Source organism: Pipistrellus hanaki, assembly GCF_964339955.1.
Source record: "Pipistrellus hanaki genome assembly, chromosome: 17".
Taxonomy (NCBI): Eukaryota; Metazoa; Chordata; class Mammalia; order Chiroptera; family Vespertilionidae; genus Pipistrellus; species Pipistrellus hanaki.
In genome coordinates, this window is record NC_140519.1 from 6,024,142 (window position 1) to 6,041,958 (window position 17,817).

The 17,817-nt window shown below is 53.6% G+C and overlaps 1 protein-coding gene across 1 annotated transcript in view; it reads left to right on the forward strand.

The window, feature by feature from the left end:
- PAG1 (phosphoprotein membrane anchor with glycosphingolipid microdomains 1) overlaps positions 1-17,817 on the forward strand; it is an 86,478-nt gene that overhangs the window by 32,831 nt on the left and 35,830 nt on the right. Inside the window, exon 2 of the mRNA XM_084864324.1 lies at positions 13,682-13,769. The gene's annotated coding sequence lies outside the window, so the exon portion shown is untranslated. The remainder of the gene's footprint in view (positions 1-13,681; positions 13,770-17,817) is intronic.

Genomic DNA, 17,817 nt, shown 5'->3' on the forward strand with positions numbered 1-17,817 from the left:
CCCAGTGGTTTGTGCCGTACCCATTTCTGTGAGCTGTGCAGCCCCTTAACGAAACCAGCAAACACACACCGGGAGAGGCGAGGAGAGCTGTTCTGCTGTTACGCCCCCTGCGGTGCACGTTGAGGACGGCCGCACCTCTCTGTCCGGTGTCTTCCGGGGCCTCGGCTCCTGACGGCTCTCGCCGGGGTAAGTTTGGACAGCGGGGCTGTCAGTGTCAGGAGACAGCCACACTGCAGCATCTCAGCGTCTCCGCCTCGGCCAGGAGCTGTTGGTTTCCGGTGACCTTGTTTGGAGCTGGACATGCCCCTTCCTGGCTTCTGAGTGGTGGGTGTGCGGGTGGGTGGAGACCTCTCAGAACCCCCCATGTCTGATCTTCGTTGCTCCACCCGGTGGTTGGGGGTGGGGGTCCTGAAAAGGCAAAGAGGAGAGGATCCCGTTGCCTTCCTTTGCAGCAGGTGGAGCCCGGGGGACGGGCGTTCACCCCGTCCCTCCCCTCCTGGCCTGTCCTCTCCCTCCTTCCCCCGCAGGCTCTGCCCCAGGAATCCCTGGAGCGTACGGGGTCACACCTTCCTGTGAGAGTAACTGTCTCCCTTCAGTCTGTCTTTCTTTCTTTTTCTTTTTTTCTTTCTTTCTTTCTTTTTTTTTTTTTAATATATTTATTGGCTTCACAGAGGAAGGGAAAAGGATAGCAACATGAATGATGAGAGAGAATCATTGATTGGCTGTCTCCAGCACGGCCCTACTAGAATCGAGCCTGCAACCCAGGCTAACATAGCACCCTGGGCATAGCTGGCTTTCCGCTGAGCCTGGCAGCCGTTTTAAAGCCGGGGTGGGATTCGGTGAAGGTGTCTGGGGAGAGACCGCCCTCGGAGTGACTGATAACGCCAGCATGCGCGGGCTCCTCCTGTGCACTGCATGCAGGAACAGCCTCCCTCTCCCGCAGCCACCTTCGGGGGTGGGCAGACTGAGAGCGGGTTAGGAAAGGAGCGAGAGGAGCACTGACCTGAGGCGGGTAGACAGAGGACTGCTCTTTAGCCCAGTCCAGTGACTGAGCTCACAGGTGACCTCCTCGCCCCGTTCCACGCACAGTGAGACCAGAGCCAGGGCTTTGAACCACCTTTCTGACTGCAGACCTTGAATATAATGTGTGAATTTAACTGAATGGAACAGAAATTCAGAATTCCACGTTTTCAAACTTCCAGTCGTACTCACTTGCCCTCCACGTGTCCTTCCCAGGGACCCTGTGCTCCCCTGGCTTCAGGGGTCCTTCTGCAGGGGCAGATTGGGGCCTGCGGGCAAACCCACGCGGACGCCTGCTTTGACAATAACATGTTACCGGGATCCAGGCATCTCGTTCTCCAGCTGTGGCTGCTGTTTGCTACAATGGCGGGAAGGACTAGCTGTGATGGATCATATGGCCCTCAGAACCTAAAATAGTCACCCTCTCACATGTTGCAGAAAGTGCTTGCATGCTCTGGTCTTACTCTCGTTTCCTGCGACCGTTCTCCTGAGACCTTGACTCCTGAATTTAGCCACCCACCAGGAGTCTTACCCCCATGCCCACACCCACCTGAAAATCCATATTTACCAAACTAACTGCTGCCTGGGTCTATTCCCCACCCTACTGGAATCCGCCGTCTGAGTTTCACCCCCCGTTAATGACACCCCTGTGCCCAAGGTGCCTCTCTTCCTTTGTGACTCCTGCCTGACTGTCCCCAGCCCCAGGGTGGTCCCTGACTGCCCAGAGGACATGGACACGAGGACAGCAGGCTAGGCTTCAACAGCCAGTGCTCACCACTCCTGTTCTCTGCCCCCTGCACACAGGCCAGAAGCTGCTTTCACAGTCCCGCAGAAGTTGCCATAAGTACATTCAACGAGTAATGATGTGCTGTGTCTCCAAAGTGAGCCATGGAGAGATGGGTCCATGTCTCACCTTTAGGTCCTGCCTCCCAGCAGGAATGTAGGAATGCTAAGCGGTCAGAATGTTGTTTGATTTGTGCTTTCACTTTTTGGATACACTGAAGACAGCATAACTACATGATTGATTGAGTTGCCACTGTAAAATATTGATCATTGAGGTTTTAAAATTAAACCTCTGTCTTTCTGCAGGGCCTCATTGGCAGGGGCTGGGGAGTTAAAACTGTATCATTAGATATTCGTGTTTTTTTCTGATTCATCCAAAGAACACTCAGATAAATGCATTTTCATGCCATCAGTATTATTTGAATATTATTCTTAAGTTCATGATATTAGCTCTGAATTCTCTCTTATGAATTTAAAATTGTTATAGTAACTGATGACAATCCCACATGAGCACAGTGAAAAGAAATAAACTTTGAAATACAGAAGGATTAGTGAGGTGAGAAGACACTGTGTCCGAGTGCTTTTGTTCTTGGTGCTTGCTTTATCCAATAAATATTTGCATCGTACTTTAATTTCAGTTTCTCTATCTGGAAAGTTATGTGGGAGCAGCCCACAACGGCGATGTTTATAGTACTTAAATCAAAAGCAGATGCCATAAATTAATTCTAATCTTCTGAGCAAAGACATTAGCCTTTGTGTAACATAAGGATTTGGGTTTGTTCATACAAAATAATCCAAAGAATAATAGTTCCCAATGCTCACTCAACAGTGATCATGAAAGATTAATATTTTAGTTAATGATTATATAATACACTAATAAGTTTCTCCACCTTCTCCCTGAGATTTAGATTTTCTGTAGGCTTTCAAAGCTGTATTTTGATCAGACGTGTAAGGAAACGATGTAGCTCAATTAATGTCAAATTAAGGAGGATTTTTACTTTCCGACTTAGAGTAAAATGCCACCCACCATCAGACTTCAGAATAGCGGAAACACTCAGCGGGGGAGGTCAGCGGCTATGGACCTCAGTAAGCCATCGGCCCGGTGTCCTGCTGCTTGGCTTGCTCTTGCAATGAAGGCAGCTGCTACTCGGCGTTTATTCCGCTGTCCTGGCTGCTGGGGCGGGGCAGCAGACCTCCCACCTGAGCTGGGGGCAGCATGTGAAGTCCCACTACACAGACTCACATACAAATTACATTCACGTTTCCATGAATAGATTCCTGTAGGTGGACCTGTTTCCAATGACCCGGCAGACTGGGGCAGAACGAAGGCGGGGAGACCCGTGCAGAAGCGTGGCCTGGTGGAGACCGTGTGGAGGACGTGCGTTCCAGCCCCCTTCACCTTTACCATGGGAACAATTACCTGATTGGTAGAAGTTGTAACGAATAGAAATATTATTTTGAGAAGCACCTGGCCCACGGTAGATGCCTATGAAATTGTGGCGACAGTGGTCCTTGATGCAATGGTAATAATAACCACCATGTCTGCGGCATGATGCTGGTCATGTGGTCACTGTCTCTGTTGGGTGTTCTGAGGTTGTCCTTGGCGCTCACAGGTGCTGCGTCCACCAGGGGTGGGAAGAGTGGCCTTGGTCTCAGTCCCACGAGGGGCCATGTTTCTTGTCTGGTGCGACGGTGACTTTGCAGCAGTCACCATGCAAGTATTCGTGACAGCACATTTTTTTGAAAGTGAAAATTTGGGAACAATTTGCCTCAATAGTGAGAAAGTGACTAAGGCTATGAAAATATATACTACGGTGCCATTTTTTTTAAATGACACGTTTTGCAGTCTGTTTTTAGACATGGAAATGCATATTTGACATAAAACTGAAAATGATACAAGCAGTATTGCTTCGCTGATGGCAACTTTGGAAATGTTTCTGTGAAATGGAAGATGAAAGGAAACTTCACATTGCAGTAAACATGATTTTAACATTCATGCTTTCTCTGTTTTCCGCGGAGTTGGTGAGCTTGGTAGGAACCGTTATGACCTACCAGTCGTAAGAATGTAGTCGTCTTCATTTTCTCCTTCTGATGAAAAAGTGGGTTCCGTGGCCTAAAGACATAGCCTTTTGGGTTAAACTTATTTTGTAAATTAAGCCTCTTCTGTGGTTTTTGTTTGTTTTTTCTGGGTTGCCAAAATCTTGTGTAGCTACAATAAAACAAAGAAGGTTGAGGTTGAAGAGAAGATTTAGACTTTCAATCATCCCAACAGAGAAATGCATAAGTACTAGATGAACCCGTCCAGTCATCTGCATGGCAATTGGGGTCCTGATGGTTTCAGAGTTCAGGTAGTTGTAAGGGGTACCTGACAGTGATTGTATAGATTAGGACTTCTCTGTACCTTCCTTTTTCCATTTCCTCTATTGCATCTCCCGGGGATCCAACCCTTAGCACTCATTTTGGAGAAGAATGTCATCAAGCTGTGGATGAGGCTTCTTGGGGGCATTAGTAAACACCGGCGTCCACTAATATCAGACCCGGCTTAATACTGGCACCGTGACTTACACTTTTCGGGGAAAAATGTTAAGGTTTTTAGATGTATACATAGACCTGTCTCCAAAAAGTAGTGAGATGAATGTGAAGTCCCAAGTGAGTGAGGTGAATGAGAAGGCCCAGTGAGTGTGAGGTGAATGGGAAGGCCCAGGTGAGTGTGAGATGAATGGGAAGGCCCAGGTGAGTGTGAGGTGAATGGGAAGGCCCAGGTGAGTGTGAGGTGAATGGGAAGGCCCAGGTGAGGGTGAGGTGAATGGGAAGGCCCAGGTGAGTGTGAGGTGAATGGGAAGGCCCAGGTGAGGGTGAGGTGAATGGGAAGGCTCAGGTGAGGGTGAGGTGAATGGGAAGGCCCAGGTGAGGGTGAGGTGAATGGGAAGGCCCAGGTGAGGGTGAGGTGAATGGGAAGGCCCAGGTGAGTGTGAGGTGAATGGGAAGGCCCAGGTGAGGGTGAGGTGAATGGGAAGGCTCAGGTGAGGGTGAGGTGAATGGGAAGGCCCAGGTGTGTGTGAGGTGAATGGGAAGGCCCAGGTGAGGGTGAGGTGAATGGGAAGGCCCAGGTGAGTGTGAGGTGAATGGAGGGCTCAGGTGAGGGTGAGGTGAATGGGAAGGCCCAGGTGTGTGAGAGATGAATGGGAAGGCCCAGGTGAGTGTGAGGTGAATGGGAGGGCCCAGGTGAGTGTGAGGTGAATGGAGGACTCAGGTGAGGGTGAGGTGAATGGGAAGGCCCAGGTGAGTGTGAGGTGAATGGGAAGGCCCAGGTGAGTGTAAGGTGAATGGGAAGGCCCAGGTGAGTGTGAGATGAATGGGAAGGCCCAGGTGAGTGTGAGATGAATGGGAAGGCCCAGGTGAGTGTAAGGTGAATGGAGGGCCCAGGTGAGTGTGAGATGAATGGGAAGGCCCAGGTGAGGGTGAGATGAATGGGAAGGCCCAGGTGAGTGTGAGGTGAATGGGAAGGCCCAGGTGAGGGTGAGATGAATGGGAGGGCCCAGGTGAGTGTGAGATGAATGGGAGGGCCCAGGTGAGTGTGAGGTGAATGGGAAGGCCCAGGTGAGTGTGAGGTGAATGGGAAGGCCCAGGTGAGGGTGAGGTGAATGGGGAGCCCTAGTGCAGGAAAGTAGGGGTGGCAAAGGAGAGGGGGATGACCTGCTCTTTTTCTCTCTCCTCTCCTCTCTCCCCTCCGGAGACTGAGGGCCCTCGGAGGAGGATGTGGGGGTTGTTAGTCTGTAATGAGCACAGGTTCCGGCACATTCCGGCATGGGAGGCTGGGCCAGGCACCCACTGGCAGGTGTGGACACCAGCACTTGCTCTTCTCACGGCTCCTCTAACTCACGTCTGCCAGTGTGACCTGTTTTCCTCCTGCAAGGAAGGTGCCTTCCCTCCAAGGACTGACTGCGCAGGAGCCGGCGTGAGGGCCAGGCCGAGGGGAGAGCCTCTCTTTCACTTCGGGATGGCCGGCTCCTCTCTCCCGGTGGCATGGCACATGTGGCAGTGCGCTTTCCACGGGGCAGACTCGGGTTCACATTGTGCGGTGAGGACTGCGGAGTGGTGCTGGGACCTCAGATCCCGGTGGCCACAGGTGCACGACCTTCCAGAAGGTTCTTCCCCAGCAGCCTCCTCGGCACGGCTGCTGTGGGTGTTGACGTCTATGCTTGTTCGGTGAGATGAATGCTGGCATCTTGGCGCATGAGTGAGGTAGACTCGTGTATGTGATTAAATTCTCGTTTATCTGATAGAAGATTAAAAGCTTCGTTGAAAAATGCCCATGGCTGTTTTTAAATTGGAGTCTCAATTTTAATTGAAACACCGTCATTCTGATTTGAGCATTGAAGAGTAACAGTGGCACATTTTTTTTTAAAATTTCTAAAGTAAAAGATTGAGCCGCATTAATTTAAGGTGGTCTTACCTAGTTTTGCTTTTATAGGAAAAATATTTGTAGACTTATTTCTGTTTTTCTCCACCTGTACAACAAAGACAGTCCCCTGAGCGTGCCATCCGCGTGTTGGTGACTGGCTCTTCGTCAAACAGGGCGGACCGAGGGAGGGGGCAGGAGGCAGCCCGGCCGCTACCTCCCAGGTGCCCCTGAACTGTGTCCTGCACCCCGAAGGGATGGGTCACGGCCAGGCATCAGCCATAAGTCTGGACCAGCCCTGCGGTCCTCGGGCACGTCCCCGGGCCTCTCTGAGCCTCCGTGCCTCCTGTCTGGAGTGGGTCTGACAGTGTTTGCTCGGGGCCTTAATGGGAGACAGAGAGCACGTGGCCGCGATGGAGACTGGGGAAGGGCGTTGGAGGAGCAATGGTCACCGGCTAGCTGCTGTGTGTTCCTCCTGCTTGTCTGGGCCACGTGTTTGTTGCTATTGTTATTCAGTTAATGCTCAATAAATGCATATTTAAGTTAAAGACAGCCTACAACCAAATTGGAGGGAAATTAGTAGCTAGTCGTTTATCATACTAATCGGCCTCTAAAGCTTTTGCAGCACTGTGCTTATTTTGATATCCTTGCAATCTCTCTGCGTCTAACTTTTGTCTTCTCGTGGGAAGGCACTCAGACGTTTACGGAGATGAGTGGATCCTTGTTTCTCAGCGGCATCTCCCATGAGTGGCTTTTATGCTCCTGCAGAACTGTTTCGTGAGAATGTGAGCCTGATTAGGTTTGAGGTGCAGTAAGAATTGGCTCAGGATGGATTACCGTCTGCGCTGGGAGGGAGACCTGGACAAACCGCATAATTCACTCCTCCACGCGCTGTGAATGTGAGAACGTGGGGACGTTCCGCGGTGTGAACGTGGGGACGCTCCGCGCTGTGAACGTGGGGACGTTCCGCGGTGTGAACGTGGGGACGCTCCGCGCTGTGAACGTGGGGACGTTCCGCGGTGTGAGCGTGGGGACGCTCCGCGCGGTGAGCGTGGGGACGCTCCGCGCGGTGAGCGTGGGGACGTTCCGCGCGGTGAGCGTGGGGACGCTCCGCGCTGTGAACGTGAGGAAGGGCTGTGACGTGAGGTCTTGTGTTTCGGATGAGCCATCAGCCTAGCGGTATCGTTTATTTGTTACCTTTGCTCGCGTGCAGTTACTTCACGCTGCAGGTCACCCCTGTCTGTGTTAACTTTATGCCAGCGGTGCTGCTAAGTGACCCCCAAACGCCTGACGGCCCTGACCAGGGGCTCGGTGGTTGCAGCATCATCCATACACCAAAAGGGACTCTGTAGGCACAAGGAGCGGCTCTGCCCTGGGCCTCTCCCCGCGGAGCAGAGGGCACGGGTGCGCATGAACAGCAGATACTCTCCGGGCGCGCAGAAGGGACCGTGCAGACAGACAGTGACGTGGGATGCAGGTGCGGGAGGAGGTTGCCAGAGAGCACTCCCAGAGGAGGTGACCGGCATGAGCTCCGTGCAGGGATAAGCTTGGGGAACGGGAAAGGGAAACGGGTGGATTTAGGTAGAGCACCCAGTGTGCTCAGAAGAAGGAGGTAGGAGCTCTGAGAGCTTTGGCCTGGAGCAGCTGGCAGCAGTGCTCCTGGGACAGGGAGTGAGGATGCTGAGGGCGGGCCGCTGTGGGAGGGGTGCCCGGGATGGTGCAGAGAGGTGGGACCCCACCCCTGTGGCAGCTTCCTGTGGCTGCTGTCAGAGGCCCACACGCCGTGGCTGAGAACCACCGGCACTGACTGTCTCCCGGAGCTGGGACTCGGGGCCCAGGTGTGGGCGGCCATGCGCCCTCCGGGACCTGCCGGAATGGTCTTCCGGTTCTGGTAGCTCCACGTGGTCTTGGGCAGCAGAGGTAGGCATTCCAGAGTAGCCATTGTAACTTCCTCATCGAAGAAAACCACGCCCCATCTAAGCCTTCACTGGCGTGGAAGCGCCCAGGTGTTCAGTATGTTCATACCATTGAACGCGCTGTGGTTGAGAGGAGTAAGACAGCCCTCCGATACGTGCTCACACGGGAAGTTCCCTAAGATGCAGAAAATGAATACAGAGCGAGTGCTGAAGAATGCCTAGAGCAGGGCCTGTCATCTATATTATAAAAACCCAGTGGCCCTAGTGCTGTAACGGCCAAAGACCGGTCACCAGGAGGCTGCGTGCCTGCGTGGCGAGGCACGTGGGGGCGGGAGGGCTGCGTCCCGTGGCACCAGCGGGACTCTGGGGAGGCGCACAGCATAGCGGGGTTGGGTCCCGGATCTCACTCGATTTCCCACGGGTCTGGGTCTTGTGCGATTTCGCGCTCTGGGTCACTAGTAATATATAAAGAGCTAGGGTCCATCACGGCCTAAATGTCCAGACAGCTGACCAAACACCAGGGGAGGGTCCCAGCCAGCATGGCGGAAGTCAGTCCTGGGTCCCAGCTGCCTGCGGCATGGCGGTGGAGGAAGCTGTGGGAGCAGAGCCATGCTGCGATCGAACTGGCCTCTTGGTCCCTCTCCCCCTTCCCCCTGCCCACAGGCCCGGGGAACCAGAGCCATGCTGTGATCGGACTGGACCCCACCCGAGGGGTCCTGGATTGTGAGAGCATTCAGGCTGGGCTAAGAGACCCCCAAGTGCATGAATTTTCGTGCACCGGGCCTCTAGTGCATATATACTGAAGAAAGAAAACCATTGCCTCTCGGTCTTTGTATCTTCCAAGACCTTTTAAAAAATGTTCACTCACCTCTTACCCTGTTCGCCTGTGGGGGGAAGGGGTTGGGCAGTAAGGTGAGGGCCCTCTATAGTGTAACATGCCTGCCTGTGTTCTGTGACCGGCTCAGACAGTGTGCATTGTACCAGGACTGGGCATTGCTGTAACAGAGGTCAGGAGGCAGCACCTGGGCGGGGCCACCCAGGGAAGGTGATGAGCAGAGGGCGGGAGGAAGGGACAGGGCTGAGCGGCGGGGTGAGGTGGGGACACAGGAATTCGGAACCCTCACAAGCACAGAGCAGCGTTTTAAAGAGGGAGCTGACCGAAAAGACGGGTGTGTATTCTCTGGACCAGCAGTCTGTGAGTTTTGGTTTGAGAATCAGAGGACTTGTGCCTCTTCGGCCACAATCGGCAGACCCTGCGGCCTGATCGTTGGAGAAAGGGAGCCCCGTGCGGGGAGCCTGGCTCCAGCGGGAGAGGGTCAGAGGCCACATAACGTCCTCCTGGACCTGCATCCCGCACTCGAAGAAGAGCTCTCAGGGGCAGGGCATCTGCCATGGCGGGAACCTCCTTCCACCGGCCAGGCCTCTCCTCTCGTGTCCCTTCTCCGCAACCTTCTCTCTCTCTTCCCTCCCTTAGCCTCTCTGCACATGTACACACACACACACACACACACACACACACACACACTCCTGTGATGCTAACCTTCCAACCTGAAGACAACAGTGTCAAGAAAAGGAACTAACAGGAAGCAATGGCGTCCAAATCAGATGAGCACCCTCAAATGATGGCGAGGGCAGAGCCAGCCACATCATGTGACCGTCCGTGGCCTGCATGTCATCGGACATGTGCATCCGGGAACATGAACACAGCGGAAAGCTCGCTGGACGAGTGGCAGCAGTAGCTCCACGTCAGCCAGAGTTTTACTCTTTGTGGGCAAAGCGCAGTCTCGCTCATTAGCTGGTTTGAGCCTCAGGCCGGCCCTTTGAAGGGGAACCGGTGATTCCGGATCTTAGGGGAGGTGTGGTCCGTCGGCACAAACGCTCTGATGCCTGCTGGCCCGACCCGCACGTCCCCGGAGACACCGCTGTAGACAGCCTTCCGACTGCCCTTCAAACTCTGGCTTCCCTAATAAACTAACCTGTGCTGCTGGCTGCGGGGAGGGTCCTTTGAACGTCAGTGAAAAGCTGGGTAGATGAGGGAAGGGCGAGAGCCCTTCGGTGGGGAGGGTGACACCGATGACTAGCTGACAGTGAGAAAATGCAGAATTTCATTTCAGGAGTGGGCATTGTTATGCCGTTACTCCTGATGCAAACGTGTGGGGATGCTAACTCTGTGGGCAGTGCACTGAGCCGTGAGCAGTGGACGGAGGCCCGGAAGGGGGTCTGGTCCCGCCGGCTCCAAGCTGCCCCGGGCCAGGCCCGCAGGTGCGGCTGATGGTTCACAGGAAGGGAGAGCCATCCGTCCATCCGCTGCTCACTGATCCACAGCAGGCGAGCCTCGCGGTCTGAAGGAAGAAAGCAGAGAAATGGTCACCAGGTTCACCGCCTGCCGGAGGGAGAAGCCCGGGGAGGCGGCATTCACCCCTGGACCTGCACTTTGTAGACTTTTCGGACGGCAGCTCTCCCCACAGTCACCCAAAAGCCAAACCATTCGCAGGGGGTAGAAGTGAGACCTCGGGTGAGCTGAGCCCCGGGCGTCCCCAGCTCCTGGGGACCAGCTCCTGTCACCCTGCGCCTGGCCCTGCAGCATCATGTTCACAGGCCAACACCTGGCGAGTGGTGCTGGTCCTCTTAGGTCTGAGGTTATCCTTCCCCCTCCCATGGTGCTTTTGTATAAATTTTCTCACCTCCAGTTACCATGGCAACACCTGTTGAGGGCAGACAAAAGGGACTAGTTCTGCAGCCCGGAGGCTGCTGGGGGCTCCTCCTCGGAAGGGGTCCCCCTCACTGCACGTTGAAAGGACTCCAGGCAGCTAGTCACCAGCGCCCGGCTGTGATGCTTAGTCCTCCTCCTCCATCTTACCTCCGTGGCGGCCACTCCCGGCACCCGCGGACTGTGCTTTCTCGCCTCTTCCATTCCTCTGTTCTCAGTAATGCGGAAGCAAAGCCCCGGGAAGCGCTTCTTTCTTAATGGACTGCGGCTTTGCACGCTTCGGGGTTGCAGCTGTCAGGGCTGCGAGATGAAGCAGGAGGCGGCGCAGGAAGAGCCGTTAACAGGAAGTGCCGGGAGGCTGGGCCGGGAGGACGGCAGCTGCAGGGAGCTCAGCCGCAGAGAAGTGCAGCCGGGGGCTGAGAAGGGTGGACGAGGGGAGGGAGCCCTGGTTCCTGGCACAGGGCAGCCCACCCCACAGTCCCGCAGCCCCTCTAAAGGCAGTGCCGTGCGCGTGCGGAGTGTCTTTTTCCTGCACAACTCTCAGGAGGGCTGCGTGTGGAAATTTTAATAGAAGGAAATGTGTCTGCTTTGAGGTTCATCTCTCTTGTGATGACAATTTATTAAACCCATCGTAGAATTAACAAGAAATCACGTGCATTTGTGCATAGGTATGTTCGACGTTTTTTACCCTGTGGGTGTTCAGCTGCTAACCTTGGTCATTTGGACAGAGAGGACAGGTGCATAGTGAGCTGGGTTAGTAACTGGGCTGGTGTGTCCAGAGGATTCTTCCATAACAGCTCTCTTCCTGGAAGAAGGCTCCTATCGTAGTCCCGTCCCGTCGGCGCTGGGCCTCCCCGGGCAGGACATGGCGGCTGAAGCTGGGAGGAGGGCTGCTGTGCCAGCCCCGAGAGGAACTTTCAGAGCATCTCAGCATGCTTGCAATGGCCCAAGACTAAGGTGTGAGCGCCACCATCAATCAAATCCAGAAACGCAGGCGGAGAGCGGTGGCTGGGCTCCCTCACAGCTGGAAGGAATTGATTGCCTTCCTCGCCTGTGAGACCCTTGGGTGGCTGCAGGTGACGCAGCCGGTGGGAAACACTGCTGTGACCTCAGGCTTTCTGGCCGGGAGAACGCATCCACTCTGCTCTGCTCCCCCCAGGGAGCGGCTGCAGCGGCAGAGAGCCTGAGAGCTGGTCACGGGGCAGGAATACGCTGGCACCCATCAAGTCAATGTGGTCTTGTCATGTGTGTAGGGGTTGTGACTGGATTCTTTCACTCAGCATGTTTTCAAGGGTTGTTCATGTTATGACATGTATGTTGTTGGTTTTTTTACGTGTTTTTTTTTTAATCCTTACCCAAGGATATTTTTTCCATTGATTTTTAGAGAGTGAAAGAGAGAGGAAAAGACAGAGAGAAACATTGATGTGAGAGAGACACATCGATTGGTTGCCTCCTGCACGAGCACACACCTTTAGGCCAGGGAGGAGTCTGCAACCAAGATATGTGCCCTTGACCAGAATCGAACCCGGACCCTTTGGTCTGCAGGCTGACACTCTATCTACTGAGCCAAACCAGCTAGGGCTGTTATAGCATGTATGAATGCTTCATTTTATGGCCCAATGGTATTCTTTTCTATGGATAGAGACCACATTTTATTTATCCATTCACCAGTTGATGGATACCTACTTGTATTGTTTACACTTTGGGGCTGTTATGAATCCACGTCTATGTTTTTGTATGGACGTGTCTTTCATTCTCTTGGTGTACAGGCAGGAGTGGGAATACAGGGGCCAAAGGCGCCTACATTGAACTGTTTGAAGAACAAACCAGGCTGTTTTCAAGTTCCCATCAGCAGGGCGTGAGGGTTCTGATCTCCCCACGTCCTCACCAGCACTTGTCGCCGTCTCGGACTTTTTGATTCCAGCCATCCTCATGCGTAGGCAGTGGTATCTCGCTGTGATTTTGGTCGACGTCTCCTTGAGGACTAATGATCCTGAGCATCTTTCCATGTGCTTATCGGCCATTGTACATGTGGGGAGTGTCGTCTGTCCTGACCCTTTGCCTATATTAGGTTGGATTGTCTTGTTATTATAAAAATTCTTTACCTATTATAGATAAACATCCTGTATTGGTACCAGCCACTTGTCGCCTCTTCCCCGTGTCCTCCGTGCGAGGGCGGAGGAACGCCTCAGGACGCGGAGGCCTGCGTGTCCTTCGGGTCCCGCTGCGCGTGCTGCACCGACACGCGCCTTTTATAAGACATTTTGCCAGGAAAGTGCAGCTCACCTTCCCCCAAAGCATGAAGCCCCTGACTTCGGGCTCAGATACGTTCCCTGAATGTGTTGTCACTGCAGCAGCACAGAGGCCGTGATGTCACTGCAGCAGCACAGAGGCCGTGATGTCACTGCAGCAGCACAGAGGCCGTGATGTCACTGCAGCAGCACAGAGGCCGTGATGTCACTGCAGCAGCACAGAGGCCGTGATGTCACTGCAGCAGCACAGAGGCCGTGATGTCACTGCAGCAGCACAGAGGCCGTGATGTCACTGCAGCAGCACAGAGGCCGTGATGTCACTGCAGCAGCACAGAAGCCGTGATGTCACTGCAGCAGCACAGAGGCCCTGAAGCGAGGAGGCGTGTGGAGGGAGGGAGTGACGGATGTCTATCTGATGAGACTGACTTGGCTGTTATTTTGGAAAAGACTTTTGATTTACTCTCAGCAGCTTTTCCTCGCTTTGTGGGAAGGAGCAGAAAGCCCAGCGTTTGGCATAGGTTTACAGCAAGCAGGACAAGAGTCTTCCCCCTTCTTGAGCCATCTGCCTTCCCCTGACGCTCTCCCTCTTTGGTTGCAGGCCAGCAAGGAAGAGGGGGCTCTCACCGCATTTCAGAGCCAAGGGGCTGCCGGCTGCGAAGAGTTGCAGAGACACGGTTTTCTCCAAGGTAAACACCCCCTTGCACTAGGCCTCGGAGCCGTTAGCGCTGGCAGCAGCAGCAGGACACACAAAGGCCCGTTGTTTAGTCTGCAGGGAGCCGGGGTGGGAGGCGGGAGGAGGAACATGGAGCCGCTGGCCGCCAGCACTGTTACCAGGAGCCCCCGTCAGAATCCGGGCTCCCGGGGCTGGGCTTGCCCTGCGTGGGAAAAGGGAGCAGAGGGGACGTTCTTAGAGGTCCACGCCAACAATCGCCAGTGTGGTTCGACTGCAAAACTAGCACCTCATCTTTATGAGCCAAGAGTCAGGGGGGTCCCCCCAGCGGGGAAGATAAATGCAGGCCGCAGTCACGTCACATGGGGGAATGCACGCACCCGGATGTTTTACACCAGCTGAGACTTGTGACTCTGACCGACGTGAGAGAGCCATGCTCTTCTGTAACAAAAATTCCTTTCGTCGGTCACTCACAATTGCTCCCTGCAGTGCATGGTTTGGAAAATCATATTTTCATGCCGCTTTCGGGGGAGGGGAGGTGTGTGTGTCAGACGGCAGACAGGCGGCCGCACAAAGAGAAGCCTGGGAGCGCCTCACGGGACGTCTGGAGCAGTGGCTGCAGGCGCTTCCTTCGCGAGGCGTGAGCTCAGCGGGAAGAAGGGCCAGGCAGAAGCAGCTGGATTCAGTCAGCTCCAGCCATCCTGAGTGAGCTGCCAATATCCTCGCACAAATTGCTGTGTCATTTCTGTGACATCCCCCGGGGCTGCTCCATCTGGAGCTAAAAGCTGCTTTTGCTCTGCCCTGAATTATATCTGATGGAACGCCTCCTTCCTCCTGATAAAGCTTTCCAGGCACGCGCACACAGTCACACACACACACACACACACACACACAGAAATATACTATGCTCCAGTGTAAAAGAAAGGAAACTTGCCAACTCTCCCTGTTGGCAGTCGGCATACCGTTGCCATGTCTGGGTCCCTAGCTTTCTGGAAGCGCGTTCAGATGGGGGGCGGGGAGTCCTTCTAGCCTGGCTGTGCTTTCCTGGAGGCGGAGGGGGGCGTCGGAGGGGGTTTTGCTGTGCGGCTAGCTCCTTCTCTGTCTGACAGAGAGGACATTGTTTGCTGACAGGCTGGCAGCTCTGTGCACACAGCACGGGCCAGAGCAGGCGGGGAGGAGGCGCAGGCGCCGCGGCTGTGTGCCAGCTGAGAGGGTTAAAAAGACCCTTCGCCAGCTTCTCATTGTGTAGATGCGGGTGCCGATTTGGGGAAATTGTTTCCTTGAAGAGACTTTTTCTTCACTTGGCATTACGCCGAGCAACCTGAGGAAAGTCTGCGAGGCAACAGTGTGCCTGCTTTAACTCTGCAGTGATGAGAATGTGACCGTGGTGTATGGAAATACTATACAGTGCTCTCCAGCTCCCTTCGTGCTGCTGCAAATGGTAGGGGTTGCTTCCTTTTTACAGCAGCGTAGTATTCCATTGTGTAGATGTACCACAGTTTTTTAATCCGTTCATCTGCTGATAGGCACTTAAGCTGTTTCCAGATCTCAGCTATGGTGAATTGTGCTGCTATGAACATAGGGGTGCACATATCCTTTCTGATTGGTGTTTCTAATTTCTTGGGATATATTCCTAGAAGTGGGATCACTGGGTCAAACAGGAGTTCCATTTGTAGTTTTTTGAGGAAACGGTTCTCCACAGTGGCTGCACCAGTCTGCATTCCCACCAGAAGTGCATGAGGGTTCCTTTTCTCCGCATCCTCACCAGCATGTGTCTGTTGATTTGTTGATGTTGGCCATTCTGACAGGTGTGAGATGGTACCACATTGTTGTTTTGATTTGCATCTCTCAGATGATTAGTGACTTTGATCATGTTTCATGACTTTTGGCCTTCTATATGTCCTTTTTTGAAAAGTATCTATTAGGTCCATTGCCCATTTTTTGATTGGGTTGTTTATCTTCCTTTTGTTAAGTTGTATGAGTTCCCTGTAAATGTTGAAGATTAAACCCTTATTGGAGATAACATTGGCAAATATGTTCTCCCATGCAGTGGGCTTTCTTGTTGTTTTGTTGGTTTCATTTGCTGTGCAGAAGCTTTTTATTTTGATGTGGAGCATTGGCTAAGTGAAATATAAGCCAGTCAGAGAAGGATAAATATCACATGATCTTACTCATTTGTGACATGTAATGAATTAATGAACAATATAAACTGATGAACAAAAATAGATCCAGAGGCAGAGAAGTATTGGTCAGACTATCAAACCTCAGAGGGAAGGCAGGGTAGGGGCTGGGCGGTAAGAGATCAACCAAAGGACTTGTATGCATGCATATAAGCATAACCAATGGACATAGACACTGGGGGGTGAAGGTATGAGTGGGGGTGAGGGGACAAGGGGAGGATATGGACACATATGTAAACCTGAATCAATAAAGAAAAAAAAAAAAAATATATATATATATATATATATATGAAAGAGGTAATATGCAAATTAGCCGGGACACTGTAACAGTTACCACCGGCTCAGGAGGAGACCACATGCAGATGGGCAGGAGGAAACTGTGTGTGTGATGAGGCAAGCCACAGATGACTCAGGCCTGGAGCGGACACGCACACTTGGGGGCCTGCCCAAGCCACCAGGCACAGTGGAGCAGGCCCAGAGCAGACGCACTGCGGCGTGGCAGCAGTCCCCCTCTGCGCGTGAGCTGCAGAGGAAACACCTTTTCTGACTGCTCATTGGCTAAAGCTCTTGGTATGCCACTCACAGTGTTTTTGGTAACTTGGGTAATAAGAATCCAAGGTGATCTAGAGGAAAAAAATGAAGGTCCACTGCTGGAGGGACTAAGAAATGTCATATCCTGCCCTAGCCAGCTTGGCTCAGTGGATAGAGCCTTGGACTATGGACTGCAGGGTCCAGGTTCGATTCTGATCAAGGGCATGTGCCTAGGTTGCAGGCTCCTCCCTGACTGGGGTCCAGGTCAGGGCTCATGCAGGAGGCAATCAATCGAAGTGTCCCTCTCACATTGATGTTTCTCTCTGTCTTTCCTTCTTTCTTCCACACTCTCTGAAAATCAATGAAAATATATCCTCAGGTGAGAATAAAAAAAAATAAAAAGAAAGAAAGAAAGAAAGAAAGAAAGAAAGAAAGGTCATATCCTATGAAAGACACATCTTGAAAATGCTTAAAGAAAGTTGTCATTTTTTCGTGGTGAAGGGACTGGAGTCCGTGTTGATGAAAACACCTTGGTGGCTGTGGTGTTTGGCAGTGGCAGCGGCAGCAGCAGCGAGGTGATGGGGGTGGGGCCCTCCCCTGATCAGCCTGGTCACCTCCCGAAGAGGCCATGGGGAGTGGACCTAAGCCGTCAGTAGGACATCCCCTGAGGGCTCCTGGATTGTGAGAGGGGGCAGGCTGGGCTGAGCCTCCCCCCCCCATCCAGTGCATGAATTTCCTTACCAGGCCTCTAGTACTTTATAAACTCTCAGCCAGGCACTGCCTTTAGGTGAGGCCGCCCTGTGGGAGGTGCCACGCCCAGGTGGTTAGCACATGAAAGGCAGCCAGTGGGGCAGGAAGGCTCAGAGCCTGCACAGCCTGAAAACTGCCCCAGCAGGAGTGGAGACTATGGCTGGCCCTTCACCTGCCTCCCAGCACAGGAGCTGCGGACCGGACTCTGTGGTGCCTGGTGGCTCCAGGTTCCTGGGGACTCCTGTGCATTTGTGCTGCTGTCAGGCCGCAGGCTCCATGCTCACAGCCAGCAGGCAGGGGAGGTGGGACTGCAGAGCAGGGGCCCTTAGCCAGCACACAGGGTGCTTGGCGGTCATGGTGCAGCCCCCCGCATGCCCCACAGGACGGGGCTCACTGCGGCCAGGCACGTTGGGAGACAGGTGACACAGGATCAGTGATTGCTTGTGGCAGGTTTCTCAGATGCTCCTGTGACTCCCCAAAGCCAGATGCAGGATGTCGGGTTCCTCGAGGCAGGAGAAATGTCCGGGGTGGGCATTTGGACAGTGACGGAGGGAGCCCCCTGGGGCTGGCAGTGGGGGTGTGGGCACGGGGGGCTGCCACTGA